This window comes from Telopea speciosissima, chromosome 4 (genome assembly GCF_018873765.1).
Source record: "Telopea speciosissima isolate NSW1024214 ecotype Mountain lineage chromosome 4, Tspe_v1, whole genome shotgun sequence".
Classification (NCBI taxonomy): Eukaryota; Viridiplantae; Streptophyta; class Magnoliopsida; order Proteales; family Proteaceae; genus Telopea; species Telopea speciosissima.
In genome coordinates this window covers 66954570-66966342 of record NC_057919.1, presented here as the reverse complement: position 1 = coordinate 66966342, position 11773 = coordinate 66954570, and the positions used below count along the sequence as shown (strand labels likewise).

Sequence of the window (11773 nt, the reverse complement as noted above, 5' to 3'; positions counted from 1 at the left end):
GGTGGGAGATATTAGTCCAAGGATGTTTCTAATTCAAATTTTAGTAGTTTGAGTCTTAGTTGAGAGAGCTTGTAAAGGAGGCTTTTGGGCGGTTTGTCAATGTATTGTTGAGACTTCCTGTGTCTGAGTGGGAGGTCTTGATTGTTGGGAGTTTTTTTAAGCCCTAAATGGATGCTGTTTTGCAATTGCTTAGCTGCTTTGCTTCTGTAATTGAAGTTCTCTTCTGTTTTTATTGCTTTTTTTTTTTTTTCAAATAAAACTTCCTTTGGTTTTCTTATTTTTAATTCTTATTTTGGTGGTCAGATCTTGATTAATTTTGCAAATGTTAGTGATTGGAATCTAATGATTTCATAAGAGAATGTTTTCTAGTCTGGTAAGACTAAAGAGTTTTCTCTAGTCCAGCATCACTATCTGCTGTAGCAAATCAGGATCTGAAACCAGTACATGCAAAGTAGAAGAGAGTGGAGAGAATTATGGGAGAAGGAGAGAGGAGAGTTGCTGAACCACGATAGATTCAACTCCGGTCTATCGTGATGCTCTTCTTTAATTATAATATTCAGTTAACAACTAACCGACTCTAAGTAAGAATCCTACTCATAGCACAATCCTAGTTACAAACTAGTAAGGAAAAATAAAGATACGCAACCACATCACAATAGTGACACTCCTCCTATCGTGACCAACAACAACAAACTTAATTCCAATAGAGTACCAGAATACATATCTTAACACTACCCCTCAAGCTGGAGTATATATATCAAAGGCTCCAGCTTGTAACAACAAGAATAGATATCAAAAACAACGCCAGTCTTAAAACATATAGCATTCATAGACGCCAGTGAGCACAAAGAATTTTATTCTGGTAGCAATATCAACTCAAGCACAACAATAAATCAGCAGCAATGTTAGAGAAAAATTTCGTGTCAAATAAATTCAGCCAGTAACAAACTAAACTTGCGGTAGAGAACAACAACCGCAATCCAAAATATCATAGCAGCAGCAAGTCAGCAACAACATCATATGCCCTTCTCAAAGAAGGCAAGTATTAAGTAGTAATCTTCACAAAGAAGACAAATAAAAAGTGCAGCATGCAACTTCTACATCATGAGTTCTTAAGGAAGACGGGTAGTAATCTTCTCAAAGAAGACAAATAAAAATACAAATAACGATGCATTTATGAGCCCCAAATGGAGGTCACAGATAAAATTGCAGCATAGGTTGCTGCGAACCAGCTAAAATGCAGTGTAGGTTACTGCAAACCAAGTAGCAGCATTGGGTTGCATTGCTGGAGACCAAGTAGCAACATCAGGTTGCTGGAGACCAAATAACTCAGCATAAGGTTGCTAGAAACAAAATAACTCAGCATAAGGTTGCTGTGAACTAGGCATCATAATTCATAAGGTTGTTGTGGACCGAATAAATTGCATCGTTGCTGAATACCACAAATCACTATCTTCATAGATAAAATTGTTGTGGAGGACAAGAGTAGATGACACAAACAAAATAATAATAATCTTCAACTGATGATTTGAGCAGATAATAATAATAATAATAATCTTCAATTTCCCCCTCCCGTGTAGCATTACACGTGGACCAATAATGCAGATCATGTACTCGAGAGTAATCCACCATCATATTCTAGCAATAACCAGAATCATGAAGGATGAGCATCACATAAATACCATAATGAAGAGCAGCCGTAAATAAGATCCCAATAAAATAATTTCAATCTCCCCCTCACAGTTGCAACCCCAAATAGAGCAAAACTTGCAACCCCAAACTGATGTGATCTAGGGGTCCAAGACCCTAAATTGGGTGCTATGGACCTACAAATGGCAATAGAAACTCAATTATAATGAAGAAATGACAATTTGGTAATTGACCATAATGTGCAAGGGGCCCTTGGATGGATAAAAGAGAAGGAATGGCAGAATTTCAAATATCTCAAAGCTAAAATGGGAATGACGTGGTCATAATTCAGTTGAAATCAATTATAAGCACAAGCCAAGGCCAAAGGGTAAACTTGGAATGAAAAGTAAAATAAGGACAAAGGAGGATAAAAGAAGATGGAAGGAGCATGAATGGAAAATCAATTAATAAAATTAAGGAAAGAAGTACTTAAAAGAGGTGATGTGACTGTCTTCTTCTCTTTGACAGTCACGTATGAGCAAACTCATCGACTACTTCAACCTCGCAAGAGGAGGCGATAACCACGGAACCAGTGGAAACCTAGCAAGTGATCGAGGCGATAACCATGCAAACAGCGGAAATCTAGCAAGCGGTGCAGATTGGGCTTCAATCGACGCTGTTTCTTCAATCCATTGATAGAGATCATGATCGAAGTTGAAGAAACCATCATCTCCTCTTTCAGCAAATCGACACCATCGGAAAACAGGTTCCCAATCGACACCATCAGAATATTGACAAGGGCAGCAATTTTAAAGAATCGACAGCAACATCAGAGAAGAAAACCTTCAGAACAATACTTTTTCTTCTTCTTCTCATTGACTGATGAGAAAAACCAACAACAATCAATCGAAACCAGTAAGTCGATGGCAACAAACCAGAAAGCTTCTCCTTCAACTTGTCATGGTGTTGCTAGCAAAGGGGAAACAAAGGTACCGTATGCAGCAACAATCAATGCCAGGTTCAGCGGCAAATAACTCATGATAGCAGCAGAGTCTACTACCATGCTGCAAAATTGATTCAGCAAAATCGATACCAGTGCATAAAAAAGTAAGAAACCCTATTTTCTTTTTTGTTTTTAACTAGAAGAAAAAGAAATCGAAGGGAAAAATCACTCTTTTTTCCCTTCTTCATGGCTCTCAAAACAGATATCAAGTAGAATTAAGTACTGACTACAGCTTTGATACAATGTAACTAATCAGGATCTGAAACCAGTACCTGCCAAGTAGAAGAGAGGGGAGAGAATGATGGGAGAAGGAGAGAGGAGAGTTGCTGAACCACGATAGATTCAATTTTTGTCTATCGTGGTGCTCACCTTTATTTATAATATTCAGTTAACAGCTAACCGACTCTAAGTAGGAATCCTACTCAGAGCACAATCCTAGTTACAACTTACAACTAATAAGGAAAAATAAAGAAACATAACCACATCACGATAGGGACACTCCCCCTATCGTGACCAACAACAGCGAGCCTAATTCAAATAGAGTACCGCAGTACATATGTTAACATTTGCCATGTGGGAGATTGGATTGCTGAATTTTTGTGGACTGGTAGACCCCAAAAGCCCCTGCTCACTAGAGTTTCAACCAAATTGGAGTTGCCCAAGTAACGAAATGAAGACCTGAAAATCCAGTGGAAAGATGAAGCTTTTCTAAAAATAAATGGATGACTGAAAATATGGGGGAATATGCCAATGCATGGGAGTGTATATGATTGAATTTGAGTTTGAAATTTGGCGTATGGCGGCCAATCCAAACCAAATTCCTAGAATCCATAGGTCGAAATTGCCACATCATTTTGTATTTTTATCACATGGCAAAACTTGTTGCCAAACTAAAGAAACTCTCTAGTCTCGCTAGACTATTTTTTTTTCCCATTAATTAAGAGATGATATTTAATAGCAAGACTAGACTAGAGAGTTTCTTTGCCAGGAATGAAGCTAAGAAGATTGTGGGAAAAGCAAGGGCGAGAAAAATATGAAGATCTTTATAACAATTTGAGCACAAAGGGGAAAAAACTATCTATAAGATAGCTAAAATGAGGGAAAGGAAGAGTAGAGATTTCGACCATGATAGATGTATTAAAAGTGAAGCTGGTAATGTACTAATAAGGGATGAGGACATTAAGGAGAGATGGAAAGATTGTTTCTTCAACCTACTAAATGGAGACATTTCGAGTAATACTATCACTGAGACCCTTACTAGGAGCACCCTTTAGGTAGCGTAGCACACCATTTAAATAAATTAAGAAAAAGGAAGAAGAAGAAGAGAAGCCGAGAGAGAAGAGGAGGCGAGAATCTGTAGAACTGTGAGAGTTTCACGATATGTGTTACTCTCCTCTAAACCTTCATTATGTAAATAACTTAAAGGGTAAAACAGTAAACATCCAAATAAAATCAAAGAAACAACTTAATGGCTGATTAGACTAAAATACCCTCCTCACTGTGCTCTCGGTATTAGCTTCTTGCGCTAATACTAAGATCACGATAACACTCCCCCTCAAGCTGCAGCATAGATGTCAATCATGCCCAGTTTGTTACAAATATAATCCACTCTTGCACTTCCCAATGACTTTGTGAACACGTCTGCAAGTTGTTCTCCTGTACGGACATGGCTAGGAGAAATCAAACCTTGTTGTAACTTTTCTCGAATGAAATGACAGTCAACTTCAATGTGTTTCGTCCTCTCATGAAACACCGGATTTGAAGCAATATGGACAGCAACTTGATTATCACACCACAGTTTCATTGGAGCACCATCAACAAAGCCAAGTTCAGTCATTAATTGCTTTACCCACATCAACTCACAGGTAACATGTGCCATAGCCCTGTATTTTGACTCTGCACTGGAGCGGGCAACAACTGTCTGTTTCTTACTCTTCCAGGACACCAAATTTCCACCAACAAAGACACAGTAACCTGTAGTAGATCGCCTATCAACTGGAGATCCTGCCCAGTCAGGATCTGAAAAACCTACTATCCGCTCATGACCATGATCACTATAGAGAAGACCACGTCCAAGAGCCTTTTTAAGATAGCGTAAAATATGCACAACAGCCTCCCAATGAGTCGTCCGAGGAGCAGACAGAAACTGACTCACCATACTAACCGGAAAAGCTATATCGGGCCTAGTCATTATGAGATAAATCAATTTACCAACAAGCCTCCGATACTTTTCTGGATCACCTAAAATCTCACCATCCTCTGCAACAAGTTTTAAGTTAGGATCCATAGGAGTATCTAGAGGTTTAGAACCTAGCATTCCTGTCTTTGACAAAAGATCAAGAACATAGTTCCCCTGTGAGAGCGAGATCCCTTTCTTTGATTGAGCAACTTCCACACCCAAAAAAGATTTCAACTTTCCCAAGTCCTTGGTTTGAAATTTTTGCTGCAAGTGTGCCTTCAAACCATCAATTCCAGAAACATCATCTCCTGTGATAACTATATCATCAACATAAACCACAAAAAACAGTTTTCCACCTCCAGAACAGCGGAAAAATACAGAATGATCACTATCACACCGTGTTAGCCCAAACTCTAACACAACTTCAGTAAACCTGTCGAACCAAGCTCTAGGGGATTGTTTCAGCCCATAGAGAGATTTCTTCAATTTACACACCAAGCCAGACTCCCCCTGAGCAACAAACCTAGGAGGTTGCTCCATATAAACCTCTTCATGCAAATCACCATGCAAGAATGCATTCTTGACATCAAGCTGATATAAGGGCCAATGATAAATAGCAGCAAGAGATATCAACATACGAACAGAAGTAAGCTTTGCCACGGGAGAAAAGGTATCCAAGTAATCCACACCATATACTTGGGCATACCCCTTAGCAACTAGACGGGCTTTCAAGCGAGCCAAGGACCCATCAGGATTCACCTTCACCACATACACCCAGCGACAACCAATAGCAATCTTCCCCGAAGGTAAGGGAACAAGATCCCAAGTCTGATTTTCTGCCAATGCCGATAATTCCTCACCCATAGCAGTCCTCCAACCAGGACTAGACAATGCCTCTGCGACAGACTTAGGAACAGGATGGTTCTCAAAAGTATGTGAACAAGAATGAAAGGTGGAAGACAAACCATCATATGAAACAAAGTTAGAAATGGGGTGTTGGGTACAAGCCCTAACCCCCTTACGATGAGCAATAGGTATATCAAGATCAGAAGAAGGTTCCAAAGAAGGAGGATCATTACCTATCACAGGATCTGCCGGCAAAGTAGGAGATGGCGTAGAAGTTGATGTAGCAGGGGTCCAAGGACATACTTTCCATTGGTGACGTTGATACACACTAGGTTGAGGTGCCGGTAATGAGGCAGCTTGCGGAGCATGGTGAACAGTAGACCGAACAACAGTAATAGGAATATCATCATCCAAGTCAGACACAGTACTAGAAGAATGAACGAACGGTGTAGACTCAAAGAAAGATACATCAGCGGTAACAAAATATTTTCGCAAGTCAAAAGAATAACAACGATAACCCTTTTGAGTGCGAGAATAACCAACAAACATGCACTTGAGAGCCTTGGGATCCAACTTGGAAACACCTGGACGATGATCATAAATAAAGCAAACACTACCAAACACACGTGGTGGCAAAACAAACAGTGGCTCAGAAGGAAACAACAAAGAAAAAGGAATACCACCACGTAAGACCGAAGAAGGCATACGATTAATGAGATAACACGATGTTAAAACAGCATCTGCCCAAAAGGATTTAGGCACTTTCATCTCAAACAAGAGACAACGAGTAACCTCCATCAAATGTCTATTTTTCCTCTCAGCCATAGTTGTAATGGCGTCGCCATGGCGTCCTGGCACTGGAGAGGGTTGCATGGCGACCTACGCCATGGCGACCCTCTTTGATTTCTTCTTCCTGTCTCTCTTTCCCTCTTCGATTTCTTCTTCCTATCTTCGATTTCTTCTTCCCTCTTCGATTTCTTCTTTCCCTCTTCAATTTCTTTCGATTTCTTCTTCCTGTCTTCTTTCCCTCTTCGATTTCTTTCGATTTCTTCTTTCCCTCTTCGATTTCTTCTTCGATTTCTGAATTTTCTTCTTAAAACTTGAGAAACAATAGAGAAAAAATAAAACATGGCTTGAGTATACATCTATTAACACATTAAAAATAGAGAAAATAAAAAATAAAACATGGTCGAAATGCTCGCCATGGCAACGCCATGGCGGGCGACATGTCGATATATCGACGTGACACCCCTCCACCGACTTGGATCGCCGTGACGCCGTGACAACTATGCTCTCAGCCACACCATTTTGTTGAGGGGTGTAGGCACAAGAGGACTGATGAATAATACCACGCTGAGTCATAAAATCAGCAAAAGGAGCAGAGAAATATTCCTTAGCATTATCACTACGAAGAACACGCAAAGAGTGTGAAAACTGATTATTCACTTCATTCACAAATGCACAGAATATAGAAAATAACTCAGAACGATTTTTCATTAAATAGATCCAGGTAACCCTGGAATAATCATCAACAAAAGTTACAAAGTGACGAAAACCCAAAGTGGAAACGACAGGACATGGACCCCAAACATCTAAATGAACTAAAGACAGTGGTTGGTCAGACCGTTTATTGACTCTAGGTGGATAACTCACACGGTGGAGTTTCCCAAACTGACACGACTCACAATTAAAACTAGAAATAAACCTAAAACGACCATCAAGAAGCTTCAAACTCTCCAACGAAGGATGACCCAAATGACAATGAATCTGGTGGGGTGACGCCTCACCGGTACACGCTATAGATGAAGTGTCCTCAAGTATGCAAAGTCCCCTTGATGCACGACCTCTACCAATCATCCTCTTCGACGAAAGATCCTGAAATACACAAGAGTCAGAAGAAAAGGTTACAGAACAGTTATGGGATTTAATAAACCGACTAACAGAGAAAAGGTTAAATGGAAAATCAGGAACATAAAGAACGGAAGACAAAGAAAGAGAAGGTGTAATATGGACAGTACCAGTACCAGTCACCTTAGCCAAGGAACCATTAGCTAAAGTGACACTCGAAGAGGATTGCTGAAAAGAAGAAAGTATACTTGAAATGCCAGTCATGTGCTCGGAGGCCCCTAAATCAATGATCCAGGGACGGGAAGATATAGTCGAAAGGCATGCAGTGGCATTACCTGTCTGAACAAAGGTCGCAGTTGGAGGCTGGGCTGGTTGAGAAATCTGAAACTATGTATAACGGGCATACTCATCATCAGACATCTTCACAGTCTTATCCTCTGGCTGTGGAGAAACAGGAGAATCAGCTGTAGCAGAATTGGCAAACTATTGCTGAGTTGGTTTGCCATGTAGTTTCCAACAGAAACGTTGGATATGTCCTGGATGACCACAATGATGACAAGTGCGCACGGAACCACCAGAAACATCAGAGGTACCCTGAGTACCCAAGGTAGGTGCCTTACTAGAAACACCAGCACTAGCACCACGACCACGACCACCACCACCAGAACTGACATTACCACCACTACCAGCCCCAGTGTTGGGCACACGGTTGGATGGAAAAGAAGCCAGGGCTGAAGTATCACCATCAGTAGTGTGTTCCCGAGAAACACAAAGAACCCTGGAAAAGGTTTCAGACAAAGTGGCTACCTTGTCACCACCAAGAACTTGGGAACGAACAGAGTCAAATTCCTTCCCAAGACCTCCCAAAAAACCCATAACAACAACTTGTTCCCGCTGGTTCTGCATTTGTTCCACATTGGCAGTGATAGGAAGTAAGGAATTAAGCTCTTCATACATTCTCTTAAAATCAGCAAAGTACTGGGTCAAAGTACGATCCTTCCTATCAACCGTGTAGAACTCTTGGGACAAGTCATAAATGTGGAAAAGATTGTTTTGTCCAGAATACAAAACATTAAGATACTCCCACAACTCCTTCACTTTGTCAATGTGTGTCACCAGGTCCACAATTTGGTGATTCATAGAATTCAGCATCTGTCCCAAGATTCGAGCATCAACTGTCTGCCATGAAGGGTCATTCTCAGGCTTAGTGTCGAAGAGGTGCTTGTGCTGATCACGGCCAGTTAACACTAGCCGAACAATTTTCTTCCACTGGAAAAAATTGGTAACCCCTTCCAACTTCTTCTCGGTAATACGATTGGAAGAGGAAGAAAAAATCTCTGTGGTTATTGACGTAGAACCTTCAACAGATTTCAACTCATCACCCATGGTCTACTTGATGAAGTGAAGATAAAATAGAATGAAGAATGCTGAAAACAGGGACAGAAATCGATAGAGACTAAAGAACCTTGATAGAAGTCAATAGAGGCCGCAATCAATAGAAGTCAATAGAGGCCGCAATCAATCCCCTCAGATAAAACCCTGACAAAATCCGATACAAACAATGGAGGCAGCAATCGACCTCCTCAACCAAAACCCTGACAAAGTTTTCGCTTCATCTAAAAACTTCTTCAAATATTCCTCAAACAAAATGAGAGGCCTAGTTCTTAATTCATAGCATGAACTAGTCTCTAAACAAATCCAAAAAACAGCATAGGGTGCTGCACCCCTTTAAACAAAAAATAGAAGAAACCGCAAGTGCTTCAAGTCTTCAAAAAAAAAATATTTGAAACTTCAATTGAATGCTGGAGATAAGGAAGCAGTGATCCACGAAATTTATAGCAGTCCTTACAGCTCTGATACCATGTAAATAAATTAAGAAAAAGGAAGAAGAAGAAGAGAAGCCGAGAGAGAAGAGGAGGCGAGAATCTGCAGAACTGTGAGAGTTTCACGATATGTGTTACTCTCCTCTAAACCTTCATTATGTAAATAACTTAAAGGTAAAACAGTAAACATCCAAATAAAATAAAAGAAACAACTTAATGGCTGATTAGACTAAAATACCCTCCTCACTGTGCTCTCGGTATTAGCTTCTTGCGCTAATACTAAGATCACGATAACACACCACAAGCAGCATCCCCGTGAATCTTCTTTGGTGTTTGCATAAACTGACTAATAACAACAACAACAAAAGGATATATTTGATCGAGTCACAGTAAGATAAATGAGTTCTCCAAACCAATCTCCTATACCGATTACATCTCTAAATTTCTCACTCTCAATGGATCCAAGTTTTTGATGGGGATCCATGAGAGTATCTGCTGGTTTGGAAGCAAGCATTCTAGTTTCAAATTGGAGATCGAGATATTTCCTTTGTGATATCTAATACCTTTTATGCTACGCAAAACCTCAATACCAAGGAAATACTTGAGAACACCCAAGTCTTTCTTCTAAAAATGTTGATGAAGATATGATTTAACTTGAGTGATACCAGAAACATCATTATTAGATATAATAATGTCATCCTCAAAAACTACCGTTACAACCGCCTATGAACTTTGACAACGAACAAAGACGGAATGGTCAGAGTAGCATTGAGAAAACCCAGACTGAGTGACAATGGAGTTGAACTTATCAAACCCTGCTCTAGGAGATTGTTTCAACCCATAAAGTGCCTTATGAAGCTTGTGTACTTTGGTATAAATGTATAATCCTCCACTTGAGCAACATACCCTAGAGGTTGCTCCATTTAAAACTCCTCCTGAAGATTTCCATAAAGAAAGGCATTTTAAATATCCATCATATAAGGGCCAATCTAAGTTAACGGCCAAAGAAATAAGAACCCGAACAGAATTAAAAAAAAAAGCAACAGGTAAGAAGGTCTCAAATAATCAACACCATAAGTCTGAGTATAGCCCTTAGCAACCAAGCGGGCCTTAAGCCGCTCAACAGAACCATCCGGATTGTATTTGATAGTATAAACCCAACGACAGTTGACAAGGTCCTTCCCAGGAGGTAAAGAAACTAGAGCCCAAGTGTTGCGGGATAATAAAGCATCCATTTCTGTGTCCATTGCCTCCTTCTAGCCAGGATATGAGGCAAAGCCTCACGGTGAGTTTTAGGAACAAAGTTAGTTGATAAAGCAGAAGCTAGTGGGTGATAGTAGGGTGGAAGATGAGAAATGGAGAATGACTTTTGAGTATAGGAACGAGTACCTTTACGGACAATGATTGGTAAGTCGAGGGAGACCTCAGCATTAGGAATCAGATTGAGTGGATGGAGGAACGGTGTTTGCTGTAGTGGATGGCAGCTCCGGAACACTGGGCGTAGAAGGCAATGCATCAAGTATAGTGTTGGCCGACGCAATAGTAGTGGTGGATGGTAAGTCAAGTGGTCGACATCGGCGATAGACCTGAACTGGCTTAGGTGATGAAATGGGTATGGTCACTGGTAGGGAAGGACCAAGAAGATCTTCATTGTTCCCATTACACATAAGTGAAGAACCGAAAATATAAGGATTAGTTTAAAAAAAATGTGACGTCATCACTAATAAATTGTTTATTAGAAACCGGATCACAACATTTATATCCTTTCTGAGTCCTAGAGTAACCAAGGAAAATGCATTTAATAGACTGAGGAGATAATTTATCAATAGCAGGTTGAAGAATGTGACCAAAACACACACAACCAAAAACACATGATGGGGAAGCAAACAAAGAACTATCAGGGTAAAGAATAGAAAAGTGAATTTTATTATTTAAAATAGAAGATGGCATACGATTAATAATGTAACAAGCAGTAAGAACATCACACCAAAAACGTTTGGCGACATGCATTTGGAGAATGATAGACCGGGCAACTTCTAGTAAGTGCCTATTTTTGCATTCAACTACCCTATTTTGTTGTGGAGTATACGAACAACTTGTTTGGTGAATAATACCATGAGTGAGGCAAAAATCAGAGAACTCAGTTTGAGTGTACTCAAGGGTATTATCAAACTAAAAAATTTTATTTGACTCGCCAAACTGAGTTTTTATTTCCAAAATAAAATTTTTTGAATACAATAAGAAATTGAGTCCTATCTTTCAATAGGTAAACCCAAGTGGAACGGGACTAATCGTCCACAAAAACTAACAAAATAAGAATCTCCTAATTTGTTACTGACTCTACATAGACCTCAAATTTCAAAATGCACTAAAAAAACAATGAAGTACTTTTGGGTATAGTACGGATAGGGAAGGAGGCACGGTGATGTTTTCCCAATTCACAGG

General features: G+C 39.9%; 1 protein-coding gene across 4 annotated transcripts in view; it reads left to right on the top strand.

Moving 5' to 3' along the window:
- LOC122657394 (PH-interacting protein-like) overlaps positions 1 to 11773 on the top strand; it is a 101317-nt gene that overhangs the window by 5228 nt on the left and 84316 nt on the right. The window lies entirely within an intron of this gene.